The following is a 19,884-nucleotide window of genomic DNA, read 5'->3' on the forward strand; positions in this document are numbered from 1 at the left end:
AACTTGGTGAGCCATTGCCTAATTCAGTTTCCATTTCCTTGCAACTACAAAAAGAACTGCTATAAATATTTTTGTACAAATAATTCATTTTCCCTCTTCTTTGATCTGTTTGTCTTTTTATCCTGTTTAGGATATAGACCTAGTAGAGGTATTACTGAGTGAAATTTTTGATGATTTTATAGCCCTATGGGTATAGTTCCAAATAGTTCTTCAGAACAGTTGGACTAGTTTCATGCTTGTCATTTCTTACAGAGTAATAATATCCCATTACATTCATGTTACAATTTGTTGAACCATTCCAGCTCAATATAAACAAACCTGCTTCATCCTGTGGAACTGTCCAACAGATAGTTATCTATCACCACCACTGTCATTATTTCAATGTCTCTCTGCATAGCTCCTTCCTTACCGATTATAAATATTCCCACCTCTCCCCCAGCCTCAAACCCTCTCACTTGATCTTTCCATCTCTGCTAACTATAGTACTATACCTTTGTTGTTAAACTCCTTAAAAAGACTTCTACAAGAGATGCCTTCACTTTTTCTTCTCTAACTCTTTTTTTTAACCTCTTAAAATCTGGTTTCTGACTTGATCATTGCAATGAAACTATTCTCTCTAAAGATGCCAGTAATCTCTTAATTGCTAAATCCAGTGGCCTTTTCTCAGTCCTCATGCTCCTTGACCTCTGCAGTCTTTGACACTGTTGATCGGCCTCTTCTTGCTACTTTCTTCTCTCTAGGTTTTTGGGACACCAATTTTTCCTGGTTCTACTTCTATCCAACAGTTCCTCTCTCTCCTTCATCCAGATCATGGCCTCTAATTGTAGGTATGTCAGAGATTTTTATATTTTTAATCTTTTAAAAAATTTTGTCTATTCTTTTCCTTCTATACTTCCTCACTTGGTGATCTCATCAGCTCCTATGGATTTAATGACCTTCTCTATGCTGAGGATTTTTTAATCTACTTGTCCTCCCTTAACCTCTCTGCTGACCCTAAATCTACCATTTCCATCTGCCTTTCAGATATCTCAGATTACAAATTCAATTGTTGTTCAGTCACTTTTAGTTCTATCTTACTCTTAGTGATCCATTTGGGACTTTCTTGGTAAAGATACAAGAATGATTTGCCGTTTCCTTCTCTAGCTCATTTTACAGATGAGAAAACTGAGGCAAACAGGGTTAAATGACTTGCCCAGGTTTACACAGCTAGTAAATGTCTAAGGTACTTTTTGAACTCAGGAAGTAAAGTCTTCCTGACTCCAGGCCCAACACCCTATTCATTGTGCAAGCTACTTAGTTGTAGATACCTTAAAGTCAACATATCCAAAACCGAACTCATTATCTTTCCACCTAAACCCTCCTTCCCTTCTAAGTTCCCTATTACTGTTAAGGATAATACTATCTTCTCGGTTTCACAGGCTCACAATCTTGGAATTGTCTTTAACTCTTCACTGTCTCCCACTCTCCTTATCCAATATGTTGTCAAAACCTGTTGATTTCAACTTTGCAATATCTATTGAATAGGCCAACTTTTTCTCTATCACTGTCCTGGTGGGAGTTCTCATCATCTCACAGTTGGATAATTTCAATTGCCTACTGGTGGTTGTACTTTCCTCATGTCTTTCCTTACTCCAATCCATTCTCTAATGAGCCCCCAAACTTTCTCTAAAAGTACAGGCCAGATCACTTAGCCTCCCTATTCAGCAAACTGTAGTGGTTACCAGCTGCATCCATAATCTTGTTTGGTATTCAAAGCCCTTTATATCTTAACCCTAACTTTCTAATCTTACACCTTAATGTGCTTATGTACACTTTGATCCAGTGACACTGGTCTTCTTGCTGTCCCAGGTGACAAGGTATGGGCTCTGGGAGCCCTCTTGACCTCTCCTTGAGTCCTAGAGGTACAGGTTCTGGGAACCTCTCTTGGAGTCTTGATTAAATCATCCTATTTGATAAGGCATTTGCATGAGGCAATAAGCCTTACATTGTGTCTGGGCCCAGACCTCTAGCCTAGTTACTAAGTATTAACTCTAGCCTAGTTATGAGCCTAGCCCTCCATGTTCACCTACTTATCAATTCACCCTTGAACTGGCCTAGCCCACCATTGTCTGCAGTATTGAGCTACTTCCCACCCTTAATCACTCATTGATCTCATTAACTCCTCCTGAACACCCTCACCAAACTCTTCCCCTAGGCCACCCCTAGATTCCTCCCACAATCTTCTGTGTATAAGACCCCATCCTGTCTTTATATTTGTGAGAGCCCATAGAATGTCATGTGGATGAGAACTTTTAATAAATTTTACTTTTCTTTGGCTGAGAGAAGACTTGAGTCGAATTCATTTGGCAGGACCCATGTCTTGGTGTTTTGGGGTCTACAGAGCAACGCTAATCTTCTTAGTGCGGTAACCTCTTCACAGGGAGAAGACATTCCATCTCTCTGCTCTGGGTATTTACTCGGGGTGTCCTTCAGGCCTGGAATGCTCTTCCTCCTCATCTCTTGTTCCTTACTTCACTGACTTCCTTTAGATCTCAACTAAACTTCCTTTTTCTACAGAAATACTTTCCCAATTCCTAGAAACTTCCCTCTTCAATTACTTTTTCTTGTATATAGCTTGTTTGTACATATTTGTTTACTTCTTGTCTCCCTCATTAGATTGTGAACATCTTTAGGAACTTGACAAACTGTCTTTTGCCTTTTTGCAACCTAAGCACTTAACATCGTTTCTGGCACATTCTATTGTTGAATCGTTTTGGTAGTGTCCAACTCTTCTTACCCCCATTTGGAGTTTTCTTGGCAAAAACACTAGAGTGGTTTGGTATTTCCTTCTCCTACTCATATTATGAAAGAGGAAACTGAGGCAAACAGAATTAAGTGACTGTCACACAGTTAGGAAGTTCCTCAGGTCAGATTTGAAATCTGGTCTTCCTGATTCCAGACCTGGTACTCTATCCACTGTGCTCCCTAGGTGTGTCACTTGGCACATAGTAGGCACTTAATAAATATTTATTGATTGACATTATCCAAATGTAAATGAACTTTGTTTCCAATTTTTTATTGTCATAAAAAATGTGCCACTATATATATATATATATATATATATATATATATATATATATATATATATATATATACATACATATATATATATATATATGGACAGGAAGATTTTTTTTTTTAATTTTAATCGTTGACCATGTGTAGGAGGGGAGGTGTGTGTGCTTGTGCCTGTAGGTTTTATTGCTTCTCAAAGTGGTGGTAAGGCTGTTCATGTACAGGTTCAAACTATAAGCTTTAATTTTGGAGATGGGTGGAGACCCCCTTAGATGGGTTAAGGAGTGGATTGTCAAAGAAAGTATATAGCAAGAAACTTCAAAGGTAATTCTAAGTAATTGACAATGGCAGCAGTATCCCCACTGGGACTTCTCTATTCCAGCCAGGACAGTTTCAAGGATATTGGCCTCAGGTGGTTTTCTCTAGTAAGAGGATAAAGGTCCTTTGATAGAGGTGCTAACAGCTTTCCCTTGAGATTCTACATATGAATGCTAACTGAAATTCTGAAAGGTTTTTAGACCTTCAGGAAATAAAATTCAAATCCACAAAGATTTAAATTTTAGGGGAAATGGGCCTTGCTGATTATTTTGCCTTTGTTTAAATGAGAGGTTCTTAACATAGCATCTACCAACTTTCAAAACAAAAGTATTTTGATCTATAATTGACTTTCTTTGTAATATTTTATTTTATTTTATTTCATTTGTTTAAAAACATTCTGAGAAGGGTTCACCAGACATTTGCTAGGAAGAAAAATCAATTTGTGTATATTCCAAAATGTAGATTGGAACTCCCAGGTACAAAATCCTAAATAGCAAAACCATTCTTATCTACATAAAGAAAAGGGTCATAGTAAACTAGCAAGCATAAATTTTGGGGCTTTGGTACACCATACAATATAGTGGCCTTCTTGAATTTAGCATGCCCTGCAGCAGACTGTGGTTTTTTTGGCCCTAGCAGGCTTTATTAAGTTGGGGAAAGAGGATAAAAGACTCACATTTTCCTTGAGATTATCTTCTCTGCAGGCATAGATGTTCCCTATGTACCATGATGCAGTTCCTCTTTATCTAGGCCCCTGCTCTTATCTACCAGACATCACCATTGCTTTCTTTTCCTAAGCATACTTTGGATAATGAGGAGCATGGAATCTCTCTCCAAATCCCTCCGTTCTGTGACCAACTTTGTTAAAAGGAGCTTTGTTCCCAGATGTTTCATTATTTGATGTTTCTTCATACATAAAAGCTTGGAACTGAGGTTTTGGGAAGGACTGCACTGGGTAAGAGGAAGATTAAACATCGGAGTTAGAGAAAAGTGACATTACATCAAGAATATATGCTCCTGCATGACTGGTGTAAGGATTTCATCCTTGTACCCAATGTAATGCATACAACGTAAACGATACTGAGACAACTGATTAACTTTTTGTCTTTTCAGTCCTGTATTCCTACTCCTTTCTCCCCATTAACCAATCTCTCTTCTATATTTCCTCCTTTCCCCCCACAAATCATTATTTTTGCAGTCAAAGATATTTTTTCCAGAGGAACCCTTATGCTAATTTTCTCTCAGCCACAATTTCCTCATCTGTAAAATGCAGATAAAAAAAGGACCTGTCTAACATGGTTTTGTTTTTGTTTTGCAAAGATTAATTCAACATAAAGTACTCTGAAAACCTTCAAGTGCTATATAAATGGTAACTATTATTATAAAACAATTTTCATGATGGAGTGTTTTGAGCAAGGAAAACCAAAGAGGCCAATGTCGCTGGATAACAGTGAATGTTAGAGTGAATAAAGTGTAAGGAGACTGGAAAATAAGGAAGGGGCCAGGTGTCATATAGTGTTTGGAGTTATATTTGATCCTGGAAGTCATAGGGAGTCCTTGGAGTTTATTGAATGGTCAGCCCTGAACTTTAGAAAAAATAACTTGACAACTGAGTGGAGAATAAAGTGAAGTGGGGTGAGACTTGAGGCAAAGAATCCAACTAGACTACTGCAGTAACCAGGGTGGTCCCAGTGTCAGAAGAGAGAAGGTGGCATATTCAGGAGATTTTTATGTAGGTAAAATCAAGAGGACTCAGCAACAAACAGGATATGGGAGGTTAGGGAGAGTAAGAAATCCAGAAAGACAGCAGTAGATTGAGTTGGTGAATGATGTGCTCAAATCAGAAGTGACTTAATATCTTTCAATAGTAGGCAGTCTGGGGAAAGATCTAAAGATTTTCTTTCTCCTTTCACTCTCTTTTTTCTCTTGCTGCTTTCTTACTCTACATAATTATATAATCCTATTACACCTACCTTTGCTTAAATGTTCCACTCTGAAATTGTTTTTCCCTCATGACTCTTTCTCATTCAAAATTTTTGATCATTTCGAAGATACCAGAGAGGTGTCAAAATGCATCAAAAAACAAACTCTAAGGTACTTAATGGGTCTATAAGTCAGTAGACCTAATCCATCAAGCACTTTTTCTCCTCTCCCCCAAAACCAACATATTTTAACATCAAAAGAGAAACTGCTTAAACCAAAGAATCTCAACTTAAGGAAATGTGTGGGAGAGAAGAGTTTTAAACCAGGGCCTTTCAGTGCTACTTGACTATTCCAGAAAGCAGATTCTTCATTCCTCCTACAAGGCCCCCCACTAGTCCTAAAGGGAGTAAAATACATGGACTTGGCATTGTTTAGTAGCATACAGCTGCATACTCCTCCTACCCACCTACCCTTTAAAAAAATACCCTTTACCAGTAGTTATGCACCCCACAGAGTGAGTAAAAACAGCCATGGTTTGGGAGAGAGTGTGGGTTGTAAGAGCAGCAGGAATATTTGAAATTTTTAAAAACTAAGCTTGTGTCTCTTATACTTAAGAATTACAACTGTTGATATTTTTCTCTCTGTCTCTGTCTGTCTGTCTCTCTCTCCCTCTCTGTCTCTCTCTGAGGGCCACTGGATTTAGAAGATTCAGGAAACTAGGTGAATACTTCCCTAAGATAGCAAGTCTTAAGCAATATGCTATAGGATCTGGAGAAGTATGTTTTAAATGGAAGAATCTTAGGAAAGGTATATGTTATGGCCATTCCCAAGGAGAGTAAATCATGTGAAGCAAGTCTGACTAACAGAAAGTCCTAAACTGTTGGAAGAAAAGAGGAAAATTAAATAATATGTTGGTAGTTGGTAGGAGAAACTCAGTATTTTGTAGTGGCATATACACAATGTTACAAAAACCAGCTGAAACATCTAAATTTTGTCATCAATATTTATTCAACAATATATTCAGCACAAATTTATTGAGCTGAAGGGGGTACAGATGCTGATGGAAATACAAATAGTTGCATACACCTATATCTCTGCTCTCCTCTATTTACAGGAGAGGGATATGGCATATAGCAATAATACAAAAATTATAAATGGAAAATGCATAGGAAATAGGAGGGCAGAGTTCCTTGTGAGATCTTTGTAAGCAAGGTCTTTTTTGTCTGGAGGTTGGGAAGGGTGAAGGAAGAGAGATCACAGAGAGATTCCAGAATAAGGTATTTTATAAGTTGGACTTTAAACATGTTGAAAATGCTTATTCAGGGTAGGCTAGGTGGCGCAGTGAGTAAGAGCACCCCCAGAGTTGGGAGGACCCGGAATCACTTAACACCCACACACAAAAAAAAAAAAACTGGCCTTGTAACCTTGGGCAAGTTACTTAACCCCAAATGCTTTAAAAAAAATTGCCTATTCAACAGGTATGTAGGTAGGGAGAAAACTTATTCTAGGCTTAAATAACAATGTTCAAAAGTATGAGAGGTGAGGAAAGTAGGGCATGCATGGGTGATTTTGCTTGTCTCAATTACTAAATATTCAGAGGAGAGTAATATGGGTCAAAATATGAAGGCAAGTTGGTATCCTGCTGTAGTAGGACCTGCCAGGCTAAGGAGTTTGAAAATTATACAGTGGGATGTAGAGAAAGGTTGAAAAATCTTTAGCAGAACAGTGACATGGCAAGCTCTGTGCACAAGGAAGATTAATCTGGCATCAGTGTGAATGATTGAATAAAGAAAGGGGGAGAGAATTGAGACAAATACTGATGAGACTGTGGTATCAGCCTAGAAAGATGGTTAATGATGTAGCAGTAGAGTGAAAAGTTAAGAAGGGAAGAGAAATTGTAAGGGTAAAATTGATTGGACTTGTCAAATGGATAGGATATGAGAAGGAAGGGAGAGGGAAATCAAAGAGAAAAATAGTTTTAAACCGAAGGAAATTCAGTGAATGGGAGTTTTACTAATTAAAAAAAAAATACTTAAACGTTCAAACACACAAATAGAATGGGATCTCATCCCTGGGGATATTCCCTCCAAACATGAAGATTTTAAGCTTTTAATAGCTGTCCAACCTGTGCTATTGTTATTCATATCTAAGCTAAAATTCACCATGATTATCATCCCACTCAGCTGTCCACCACCAAGGTCATCTTGCTACACTTCTCTCTACCTAGAAGAGTACCTACCAGACTAGACCTTCAGAAACCAAGACTCTGGGAGACTGTAGTCTCTGGGAAAGTTAATCTAGACAGTTTATGAATTCTAGTCCTGGGGCTGAACTGCTTCAGTTGGCATGCGAAGTAATGCCATTCAGTCAACCTCAGATAAGACTAAGCTTCATATTCTATACAGCTTTCCATCTGGCGTCCTCAGCATTTCACCTGAACCATATCTGTATTCTTCTCCCCTCAACTCCTCCATCTCCTCCATGCTTACCACTCTCTGGGAACAATAATCAAATCAATACTACCATCATTTCTGAAAAGTGTGTATAAATCGATTTCACTAAGTACATGCTCACCATTCTTGTGGTGATTCTCAAGAATAAAATTTCCTGGCAGAGGCAGGCTGGGCGGCCGGCAGAGGCAGGCCCGGAAGGGGCCTGATCAACTTGGTGGTCAAGTCTTCCCACTAACTAGGTCCACTACCAGGCCTATCACCAAAGGGTTGGGACTGGAAAGAGCAAGGTAAGAAGCAAATACAGGGGCCCCTGTCCTGGACAGCAAACACTCCTGGGGCTACCACTTCATAGTCCAGAAATTAAAAAGAAAAGCCCCTTTCAGGACCTCCAAAGACAAGGATGACAGAGTGAATGTCATTTTCTCCAAACCCCCCCTCTGACCCTGAAAACATAGTAACTCTTGCCCCAGGGCAAAACCCTCTACAGTAAAGGCTTGGAATCCCAGAGGAAGGGCATGGCTTGAACCCTGTCTCAAAATGGGTAGAAAGCAGACTACAAAGACAAAGATTCTGGAGTCCTACTATCCTCAGAGAGAGGAACCAAACTCAGAAGGACACAATGTGGAATCCACACCCAAACCTGAAACTTCAACAGGGAATGGGTCCCAAGCACAGAAGGCTCTCCTAGATGAGATCAAAAGGAACTTTGAAAACAAAATGAGAGAGATAGAAGACAAAATGAATAATTCTCTCAAAACCAAAATAGCAGAATTAGAAAAACATTATAATGAGGAAAACACCTCTCTAAAAAGAAAAGTGTATGATATGGAAAAGGAGCTCCAAAAAATAACCAAGGAAAATGATTCGCTAAAAACTAGAATAAACCAAATGGAAACAAATAACTCTATGAGGAACCAAGAATTAGTCAAACAAAACAAGAATGAAAAATTAGAAAAAGAGGTAAAATACCTCAAAGAAAATATAAATGACCTAGAAAACAGATCCAGGAGAGATAATCTGAGAATCATAGGCTTACCAGAAAATTATGAAGAAAAAATGAACCTGGACATTCTCCAAGAGCTCGTTAAGGAAAACTGCCCTGAGATACTAGAACCTGAGGGTAAAAGAGAAATAGAGAGAATCTACCAGACACCAGTTGAAAGAGATTGCAAACTGAAAAGACCTCAAAATGTTGTGGCCAAATTCCAGAACTACCAGAAAAAAGAGAAATTACTCCAAGTGTCCAGAAAGAAACAATTCAAATACAGAGGGTCCACAGTGAGGATTGCACAGGATTTGGCAGCCTCTACAATGAAAGATCGGAGAGAGTAGAATAAAATTTTCCGGAAAGCAAAGGAGCTCAGGTTACAACCAAGGATCACATATCCAGGGAGAATGAGCATATTTTTCCAGGCAAGGATATGGTCATTCCATGATATAACAGAGTTCCAGACCTTTTTGATAAAAAAGCCAAAATTCAAAGGAAAATTCAACCTCTAATTACAAAATGCAACAGTGACTTAGAAAGGTAAAAAAGGAAAACACATACACACACACACACACACACACACACACACACACACACCCTTCTATTTGATAAGAGCAAACCAGTTATAGACACGTAGAGGGTATGAGTATAAAATACACAAAATGGCAACTTAAAAAAAATCTTATTAAGGGCTACAAAGGTATTGCAATGGAAGAAAGGGAATGGATGAAGTGGAAAAGGGTAAATTATGCCACTCATAGAGGCATAAAAACTGCATAGCAGAGGAAAAGAAGGGTGGGAGTTGGGAGTCATATGAGCTTTTCCCTCATTGGTTCTGGTACAAGGATGGAATAACAACCAGTTATGCATAGTACTCTATGGAGAAGAATTGCAAAAAGTATCATTTTAGAGGGAAAGAGGGGAAGGAGAGCTGCTTAGCATGAGATTTGTTCCTGTCACTCTTGGTGTGAAGAGAAATAACATACTTCATTAAGTATAAAAATATCCTAAAGGCAGTAAGAGGGGGAAAGGGTTACAAAAGGGGGGTGGGAGTGGTTTGTAGGGATGGAAGAAGTAAGTGGAAAGGGAAGGAAAAAGGAGGGGTGCTGATAAGGGAACACTGAGGGAGGCAGTTGTCAAAAGGAAAACTATTAAGGAGGGAGGGGAGAAGGGGGTGATGTGAATATTAACAGGGGCTGGAATAGGATGGAGGGAACGAAAAAGATAACAATAATAACTGTAAATGTGAATGGAATGAACTCTCCCATAAAATGGAGATGGATAGCAGAATGGATTAGAAATAATAATCTTACAATATGCTGTTTACAAGAAACACATCTGAAACAGAGGAATACACACAAGGTAAAGGTAAAAGGCTGGAGTGAAATATATCATGCCTCAGCTGAAGTTAAAAAAAAAAACGGGGTAGCAATCCTTATCTCAGATAAAGCAAAAGCAAAAATTGACCTAATTAAAAGAGATAAGGAAGGAAAATATACCCTATTAAAAGGCACCATCGAGAGAATGAAGCAATATCATCACTTAACATATATGCACCAAGTGGTGTAGTATCCAAATTCCTAGAGGAGAAGGTAAAGAAATTAGAGGAAGAAATAGATAGCAAAACTATACTATATTAATGATAAATAAAACCTGAAAATAAACAACTAAGAAGTTAAGGAAGTAAACAGGATTTTAGAGAGGATAGGTATGATAGATCTCTGGAGAAAACTGATGGGGATAAAAAGGAATATACTTTCTTCTCAGTGGTTCATGGCACATACTCAAAAATTCACCATGTTCTAGGGCATAAAAACCTCACAATTCTATGCAGTAAGGCAGAAATATTAAATGCATCCTTCTCAGATCATGATGCAATAAAAATTATATGCAATAAAGGCCCAGGGAAAGGCAGACTAAAAACTCATTGGAAATTAAACAATTTAATCCTAAAGAATGAGTGGGTCAAACAAGAAATTATAGAAATAATTAGTAATTTCATTCAAGAGAATGATAATAATGAGAAAACATACCATAATTTGTGGGATACATTAAAGGCAGTTCTTAGGGGAAGTTTTATATCCTTGAGTGTACACATGATTAAATTAGAGAAAAGGGAGCTCAACAAATTGGGAATGCAATTAAAAAACCTAGAAAAAGAACAATTTCACAATCCCCAATTAAATACTAAATTAGAAATATTGAAAACCAAAGGAGAGATTAATAAAATTGGAATTAAGAAAACGATTGAATTAATGAATAAAACCAAGAGCTGTTTTTATGAAAAAACAAACATAATTAATAGACCCTTAGTCAATATGATAAAAAAAGAAAGAATAAAAACAAATGATGAGTATCAAAAATCAAAAGGGTGAATCTACCTCCAATGAAGAGCAATTAGGAATTATTTTTCCCAATTGTATGCGCAAAAATTTGACAATCTTAGGGAAATTGATGAATATTTACAAACATGTAAGTTGGCCAGGTGAACTGAAGAGGAAGTAAATTACTGAAATAGTCCCATCTCAGAAAAAGAAATGGAACAAGCCATCAGTCAACTCCCTGGGAAATAATCTCCAGGGCCAGATGGATTCACTAGTGAATTCTATCAAACATTTAAAGAACAATTGATTCCAATACTATACAAATTATTTGGGAAAATTAGTGAAGAAGGAGTCCTACCAAATTCTTTTTATGACACAAATATGGTACGGATACCTAAATCAGGAAGAGATGAAACAGAGAAAGAAAATTATAGACCAATATCCCTCATGAATATAGATGAAAAATTCTAAATAAAATACTAGCAAAAAGACTACAGCAACTTATCTCAAGAATAATACACTTTGAGCAGGTAGGATTTATTCCAGGAATGCAAGGATGGTTTAATATTAGGAAAATCATCAGTATAATTGATCATATCAACAATAAAACTTGCAGAAACCACATGATCATCTCAATAGATGCAGAAAAGGCTTTTGACAAAATACAACATCCATTCCTATTAAAAACATTAGAAAGTATAGGAATAAATGGAGCCTTCCTTAAAATAATAGGTAGCATCTATTTAAAGCCATCAGCAAGTATTATATGTAAGGGAGAGAAGCTAGAAGCATTTTCCATAAAATCAGGGGTGAAAGCAGGGTGTCCACTATTACCCCTCTTATTCAATCTGGTACTAGAAATGTTAGCTGTAGCAATTAGAGAAGAAAAAGAAATCAAAGGAATCCAGTTAGGCAAAGAAGAGACCAAGCTATCACTCTTTGCAGATGATATGATGATATACTTAGAGAATCCTAGAGAATCAAGTAAAAAACTGCTTGAGACAATAAATAAATTTGGCAAAGTTGCAGGATATAAAATAAACCCACATAAATCCTCAGCATTCCTACATATTTCCAATGAAATTCAACAGCAAGAAATAGAAAGAGAAATCCCATTTAAAGTTACTGTAGACATTATAAAATATTTGGGAATCTACCTGCCAAAACAAACCCAGGACATGTATGATCATAACTACAAAACTACTTTTCACACAAATAAAGTCAGATCTAACTAATTGGCTGGGTCGAGCTAAAATAATAAAAATGACAATTTTACCTAAATTAAATTATACATTTAGTGAGATACCAATTAATTTACCAAAAAACTACTGTATAGAGTTAGAAAAAATAGTAACAAAATTCATTTGGAAGAATAAATGGTCCAGAATATCAAGGGAATTAATGAAAAGAAATGCTAGGGAAGGTGGACTAACTTTACCAGATTTGAATCTGTGCTAAAAAGCAGCAGTCATCAAAACTACTTGGGACTGGCTGAGGAATAGAGGAGTGGATCAATGGAATAGATTAGGTACACGCAATTCAGAAGTCAATGACTATAGTAATCTATTTTTTGATAAACCACCAGACCCTGGTTTTGGGGATAAGAACTCACTATTTTACAAAAACTGCTGGGAAAACTGGAATAGAGCATGGCAGAAACTGGGCATAGACCATTAGCTAACACCATATACCAAAATCAAGTCTAAATGGGTTTATTATCTAGGTATAAAGGTTGATACTGTAAGCAGTCTCCTAAAACAAGGAATAGTTTACCTATCAGACTTGTGGAGAGGGAAAGATTTTATGACTAAACAAGAATTAGAGAACATTATAAAATGTAAAATGGGTAATTTTAACAACATGAAATTGAAAAGCTTCTGTACAAACAATGGCAATATAACCAATATTAAGACAGAGGTGGGAAATTGGGAATCTTTACAACCTATGTCTCTGACAAAGGACTCATTTCTAAAGTATACAGAGATTTGAGTCAAATTTATAAGAATACAAGTCCTTCCCCAATTGATAAATGGTCAAATGATGTGAACAGGCTTTTTTCCAGAGAAAGAAATTAAAGATATCTATAAGCACATGAAAAAATGCTCTAATTCACTATTCATTAGTGTGATAGTAATGGAATATAAAGATCCCCCTGTATTGGCTTGGTTTTCAAATTGATTGTGTTAAAACCCAGAGCTTGTTAATCCCACCTGTGGGATGGACTTGTTGATGTGAAAAGAGAGTCCTGAAATGGGAGGAGCTGGTGACGTAGATTTGGAGAGACACAAGAGAGAGGCAGAAGAACTTTTTGGAAGCAGCACCCTCGTGGAGGAAGAGAGAGAGAGACTGAGAGGATTATTGAGGGCCACTTTGAATCGCCCTGGACTTTTGAGACCTGTCCCCTGAGCTGCCAAGGACTGAGGAGACATGGCTGTTTTGCTGGTACTTTGTCTGTCTGTTTTGATGTTGTTTTGCCAGATTTGTCCATTGGTGAAAGACAGTTCTGTTGAAGAAGTCCTGGAACCTTTCTGTTGGTTCAGAGCTACTGAGACTGTGCTGCAGACAGAAAGTGAATGCTGTCCACTGGTGAAGGGCAGTGCTGTTATTGCAGGGGTCTGGGAACCTTGCTGTTGGTTCTGAAGCTCTGAAGAAGGATTTTTCTTGTTGTATGTTTACAGAAATCCTGGGAGAGGGTTTTGCTAATGTTTTCTGGGGTTCTAGGACTGTTCTGCAGAGAGAGGATGAATTAATGAAGAGACTGGCAATGTATCTCGTGGCCTTGCTAAGCTTTGTCTCCCCAGGAACTAAGATTGCTGAGAACTTGCCTCTTGTCAAGATGAAGAAAAGACCTCCATTTGGGTATAAAAGTGCTGTCCTTAAACTTGATGTAACTCTGGGGTAGATTCAATTGTGATCCAGGGGTGGGGAACTTTTGACCTTTTTGTCTTCTATGGTTGAACAAATGAATGTACTTTAGTTATGTTTGGAAAGTAATCTCCATTTGAGAAGAGGGGTTTTGTGATGGACTAAATGAAGGTACAGTCTAGGTGTGGAGTAGTATTTAGACCAGGGACTTTGTAATTGATTGAATGAATGGAAGGTCCTGGGGTGGGGTAGTACTTGGAGATTATTTAATCACACTTAGCAAATGCTGTATTTTGAATGATGTCATGTTTTGATCTTCTCTGTTCTTGGTTTGTCATTGAATAAAATGGAGAGCACCTATGCTGGTACTTTGAACCTTGGGAAGTTGCCTTTCCTTGGCATTACATTACAAGTAGAGAAATACAAATCAAAATATCTCTGAGGTACCATATCTCACCAATCAGATTGGGTAAGATGGCAAAACAGGAAAATAATAAATGCTGGAGAGGAAGTGGGCAAATTGGAAGACTAATGCATTGCTGGTGGAGTTGTGAACTGATCCAGCCTTTCTGGAGAGCAATCTGGAATTATGCCCAAAGAGCTATAAATACTTTCATAGACTTAGATCCAGCAATACACTTTCTAGGTTTATATCTCAAAGAGATCACAGAAATGGGAGAAAGATGTACAAAAATGTTTATAGCAGCTTTTTGTGGCAGCAAAGAATTGGAATTAAAGGGGTGCCCATCAATTGGGGAATGGCTGAACAAGTTGTGGTATATGCATGTTATGGAATACTATTGTGCTGTAAGAAACGAGGAGCAGACGGTCTTCATATTTACCTGGAGAGGCTTACAAGAACTAATGCTGAGTGAGAAGAGTAGAACCAGGAGAAATTTGTACACAACGTTATGTGTGATGACCAACTTTGATAGACTGGATTCTTCTCAGCAATGCAGTGATATAAGTCAATCCCAAAAGACTCATGATGGAGAGAAATATGTGCATCCAGAGAAAGAACTAGAAAGAACTAAGTTTATATCCAGGTAGAAGCAAAAACCTGATCTTTTTCTTTCTCTTATTTAGTTTTATGTCCTGTTTACTATTTTTCATTCCAGCTGATATAATCCGTCTTTATAACCTGACTAATGCATACTGTAGAAGTATTTACACACCCTATACTTGACTATATGCCACCATGGAGGGGAAGGGTGGAAGGGGGACAAAATGTGAAACTCAAGGAATTGTGGAATTGAATACTGTAAACTACAAGGAAACAAATAAATTTTTTAAAAAATGCAGTTGAAACTTAAAAAAAAAAGGATAAAATTTCCTTTCTTAAGGCATCATTTCTCCTTTACGTATCATATCTGAATGCAGGAACTGTCTCACTTTTACATTTGCATTCCCAGTTCTTAGCATACTGGTGGTAAATAGTGAGCATAATATAAATACATTTTCTTCTTAATTACCAAATTGCTTAGGATCTTCTTCACTCTCTCTTGATTTTGTGAGAATACCAATGACACATACGATACACTGGTTGTCCTTCTCTTGCACCATGTGACCAGAGCAGTTTTTTTTTAATTAACATACTTCTATGATGACTATTTTCTCCACTTCTTTGTAATTCCTTTTAAAAAAATTCATTTTGAACTTAAATACAAAAAAGGAAAAAGAACATTTCCATGTGTACAGCAGAACATAAAAATTGGATTTAACATAAAACTGAATTTCCTTGTGAAGACTATTTACCTTTAAAAAAATGTTAATAAGGTAGTGGCTAGGTGGCACCATGAATAGCACACCAGCCCCGGAGTTAGGAGGATCTGAGTTCAAATCCAGCCTCAGACACTTAATTACCCTGCCTTCCCCCCTCCAAAAAGCAAAAGAAAATTAATAAAGACTATCCATCGTTTTCAAAGGTAATCTGCTTTTCTGTGCTTCCTTCCAAGTTTTCTTTTGGTCTCTGCTTTGCACTTTTTTCTCCCTCCCCCACTCTAGAGAAATATATGTATGTGTGCATATATACATATATATATATATGTACATACCTGTATATATGTGTGTGCGCAAACATGTAAAACCATACTATGAATACTTCTCTGAAGCTTGGCAGCATTTTCCTGCATGGGTCCTTTGTAGTTGGTTTGATATTCAGGATGAATTAGTCATTCAGAGTTGTTCTTAGAACAAAATTTCTGTTACTATGCACAACATTCTCTTGGTGCTGCTCTTTCTCTTTTCATTATTTCATGCCATTCCTTCTATATATTTTCTAAAATCAACAAGCTCATCATTTCTTTTTTTTTTAGTTTTCAACATTCATTTCCACAAGATTTTGAGTTATAAATTTTCTCCCCATTTTCCCCCCTAACCCCCCACTCCTAAATAGCAATCCTACTGAATACCCCTTCCCTAATCTCCTCTCTTATATTCTCCCCCATTACCCCCTCTAACTTTCTAGTAGAGCAAGATGGATTTCCATAACCAGTGACTGTATATCTTATTTCCCAGTTGCATGTAAAAAAATTAATTTTTAAAAATTTGTTTGTAAAACTTTGATTTCCAGATTCTTTCCCTTCTTCCCTTGTCATCCACCCCTACTGGGAAGATAAGAGATTCAATATAGGTTGTACATGTGTAGCTACACAAAACGTTTCCATAGTAGATATATTATGAAAGACTAACTATATTTCCCTCCATCCTATCCTACCTCCCACTTATTATATTTTCTACTTTGACCCTGTCCCTTTTCAAAATCGTGTGTTTCTAACTATCCTCCCCCCTCAATCTGACTTCCCTTCTATCATCCCCAATCTTATCACCTTCTATGCTACTTTCCTGTAGGGTAAGATACCCAATTGAGCATTTATATTATGCTCTCCTTAAGCCAGTTTCAATGAGAATAAGGCTGATCCATTCCCTTTTACCTCCCTGTTCTTCCCCTCCATTCAAATAATTTTCTTTTACCTCTTTTATATGAGATAATTTACCCTATTCTATCTCTCTTTATCTCCTCTCATTATGTTCCTCTCTCACCTCTTAATTTTATTTTTTATGTTTCATTCCTTCCTATTCAACTGATCCTGTGCCCTCTATATGTACATGTACACATTTATGTACACACTCACATATGTATTTATACACATATACACCCTCCTATATACGCATATAAATGCATGTATACATATAAATCTATGTATTCATGTTTGTATATATACATATAAAGATATTTATACATATATGAGGATAGTTGGAGGGAATACATGTATGTGTGTATACATGTATTATATGTATAATGTATGTATAACACACACATACATGTATTCCCTTCAACTATCCTTATACTGAGATAAGTCTCATGAGTTACAATTATTCTTTTTCCATCAAGGAATGTAAATAGTGCAACTTTAACAAGTTCCTTATGGTTTCTTTTTCCTGTTTACCTTCTCATGCTTCTTTTCTGTCTTGTATTTGAAAGTAAATTTTCTGTTCAGTTCTGCTTTTTTCATCAAGAATGCTTGAAAGGCCTCTTTCATTCAATGACTGTATTTTCCCCCAAAATATTATATTCAGTTTTGCTGGGTAGGTGATTCTTAGTTTAGTGCTAGCTTCTTTAACCTCCAGAATATCATATTCCAAGACCTTTGATCCCTCAGTGTAGAAGCTGCTAGATCTTCTGTTATCCTGATTGAATTTCCATGATACTCAAAATGACTTTTCCTGACTGCCTGTAATATTCTATCCTTGACCTGGGAATTCTGGAATTTGGTATAAAATTCCTAGGAGTTTTCTTTTGGTGATCTTTTTCAAGAGACATTTGGTGAATTCTTTCAACTCCAATTTTGCCCTCTGGTTCTAGAACATCAGGAAAATTTTCCTTGAGAATTTCCTGGATGATTTCTAGATTCTTTTTTGGATCATGGATTTCAGGTAGTCCAATAATTTTTAAATTTTCTCTCCTGGATCTATTTTTCAGGTCAATGTTTTTTCAAATGATATATTTCACATTGCATTCTATTTTTTTTTTCATTTGTTTGGATCTGTTGTATCTTGTTTTCTCATGTTTGTATCTTGATTTCTCATAAAGTCATTAGCTTCCATTTGCTCTAGTCTAATTTTGAAGGAATTATTCTCTTCATTGAGTGTTTGAAATTACTTTTGCATCTAGCAAATTTGGCTTCTTAAGGCATTCTTCTCCTCATTAGCTTTTTGGGCCTCTTTTGCCATTTGAGTAAGATTTTTTTTTTGCAGGGTCAATTGGGATTAAGTGACTTGCCCAAAGTCACGTGGCCAGTTAAGTGTTAAGTGTCTGAGTCTGATTTGAACTCAGGTCCTCCTGACTCCAGGGCTGGTATTGTATTGACTGTGCCACCTAGCTTCCCCAAGTCTATTTTTAAGGTGTATTTTCTTCAGTATTTTGGGGGGGTCTCCTTTAGCAGGCTGTTGACTTGCTTTATATGATTTTCTTGCATCATTCTCATTTCTCTTCCCAATTTTTCCTCTACTTCTCTTGATTTTCAAAATCATTCTTGAGCTCCTCCATGTCCTGTAAGCAGTTTATATTTTTCTTGGAAGCTTTTGATGCAGGGGTTTTTCTTTTGTTGACTTCTTCTGGTTCCATGTTTTGATCCTTTTTGTCCCCCCAAAAGTATTCTATGGTCTGATTGTGCTTCCTCTGCTTGCTCATCTTGCCAACCAATTACTTGACTTTTGATCTCTTTTCCATCGTAGAACTCTGCTTCCAGAGTGGAGAGAGCTTTGTCCCAAATCACTGGGTTTTTTTTTTACAAATGTTGTCAGAGATCTGAGGAGGGTACCCTCTTTACAGCCAGCACAAGCTCAGGCACAGTGGCATTTTTCACCCCAGGACCACTGCCCAGGACAGCAAACCAGACCCAAGCAGGTTAAAGCAAAAGTGATTACCCTCTGAAGGGTTGCTTGGTCCCCCTATGATCTGTAGTCCAGGAACTCTGGAAGCAGCCACATGACAGCAGCTGCGGTTGCATCTCCTCTGCCAACTCTCACCCGAGGTGAAAGGGCCAGAACACGGTCTTAGGTCCCCTGGTTCCAGCAGAGTTTTACACTGACCTTCTTTTTCTCTTTGGTGTTTATGGGTTGAGAGGTCTGGAAACCACCACTGCTGCTGGTGATTCGCTCTCCTGAAGTTTGCTCCAGCTGCTGCTGGTTGGGGCTGCCCTGGGACTGGAACTGTGGGGATTGCTGCGGTTTGCTGGGATTGCCCTCAGCTTCCAGAACACTGTGATATGTTTCTCTCTTTCATTTTGGGGGTTCTGTAAGTCTAAAATTCGTTTCACGTAATTTTTTTACATTTATTGGAAGTAATTGGTGCTGGAGCCCATACCAAGTTTGTGCTTCTACTCTGCCATCTTGGCTCCAAACCCAGCTAATTATTTCTTATACCACAGCAGTATTCTGTCATAATCATATACCACACCTTGTTTAGCTATTCCCTAAATGAAGGGCATCTATCATTTTAGCCAATCTCATAGGTGTAAGATGATATCTCACAGTTGTTTTAATTTGTATTTCTCTACTCAATAATGATTTAGATTCTCAGTTGATAAATGATCAGGTAGTTTTCAGATGAAGAAATTAAAGCTATCTCTAGTCAAATAAAAAAAAAATGCTCTAAATCACTATTGATTAGAGAAATACAAAGAATTTTGAGTTATCACATCATACCTATTAGATTGACTAACATGACAAAATAGGAAAATTATAAATATTGGAGAAGATGTGGGAAAATTAGAACACTACTGCATCATTTGTAGAGTTGTGAATTGATGCAGCAAATTTTTATAGCCCCACAGGGATTTATTAAAAATTTAAGTTGGTATTGTACTGCATCTGGTACCAGTCATCTAACCAATCTCAGTAAATTATTCCTATGGATGAAAAACCAAATGTATTTTGAACAAAACTAGTGATGGAT

The sequence above is a fragment of the Petaurus breviceps genome, unplaced genomic scaffold, assembly GCF_028583685.1.
Source record: "Petaurus breviceps papuanus isolate PSGF00001 unplaced genomic scaffold, PetGlider_PUasm1.0 90743, whole genome shotgun sequence".
Taxonomy (NCBI): Eukaryota; Metazoa; Chordata; class Mammalia; order Diprotodontia; family Petauridae; genus Petaurus; species Petaurus breviceps.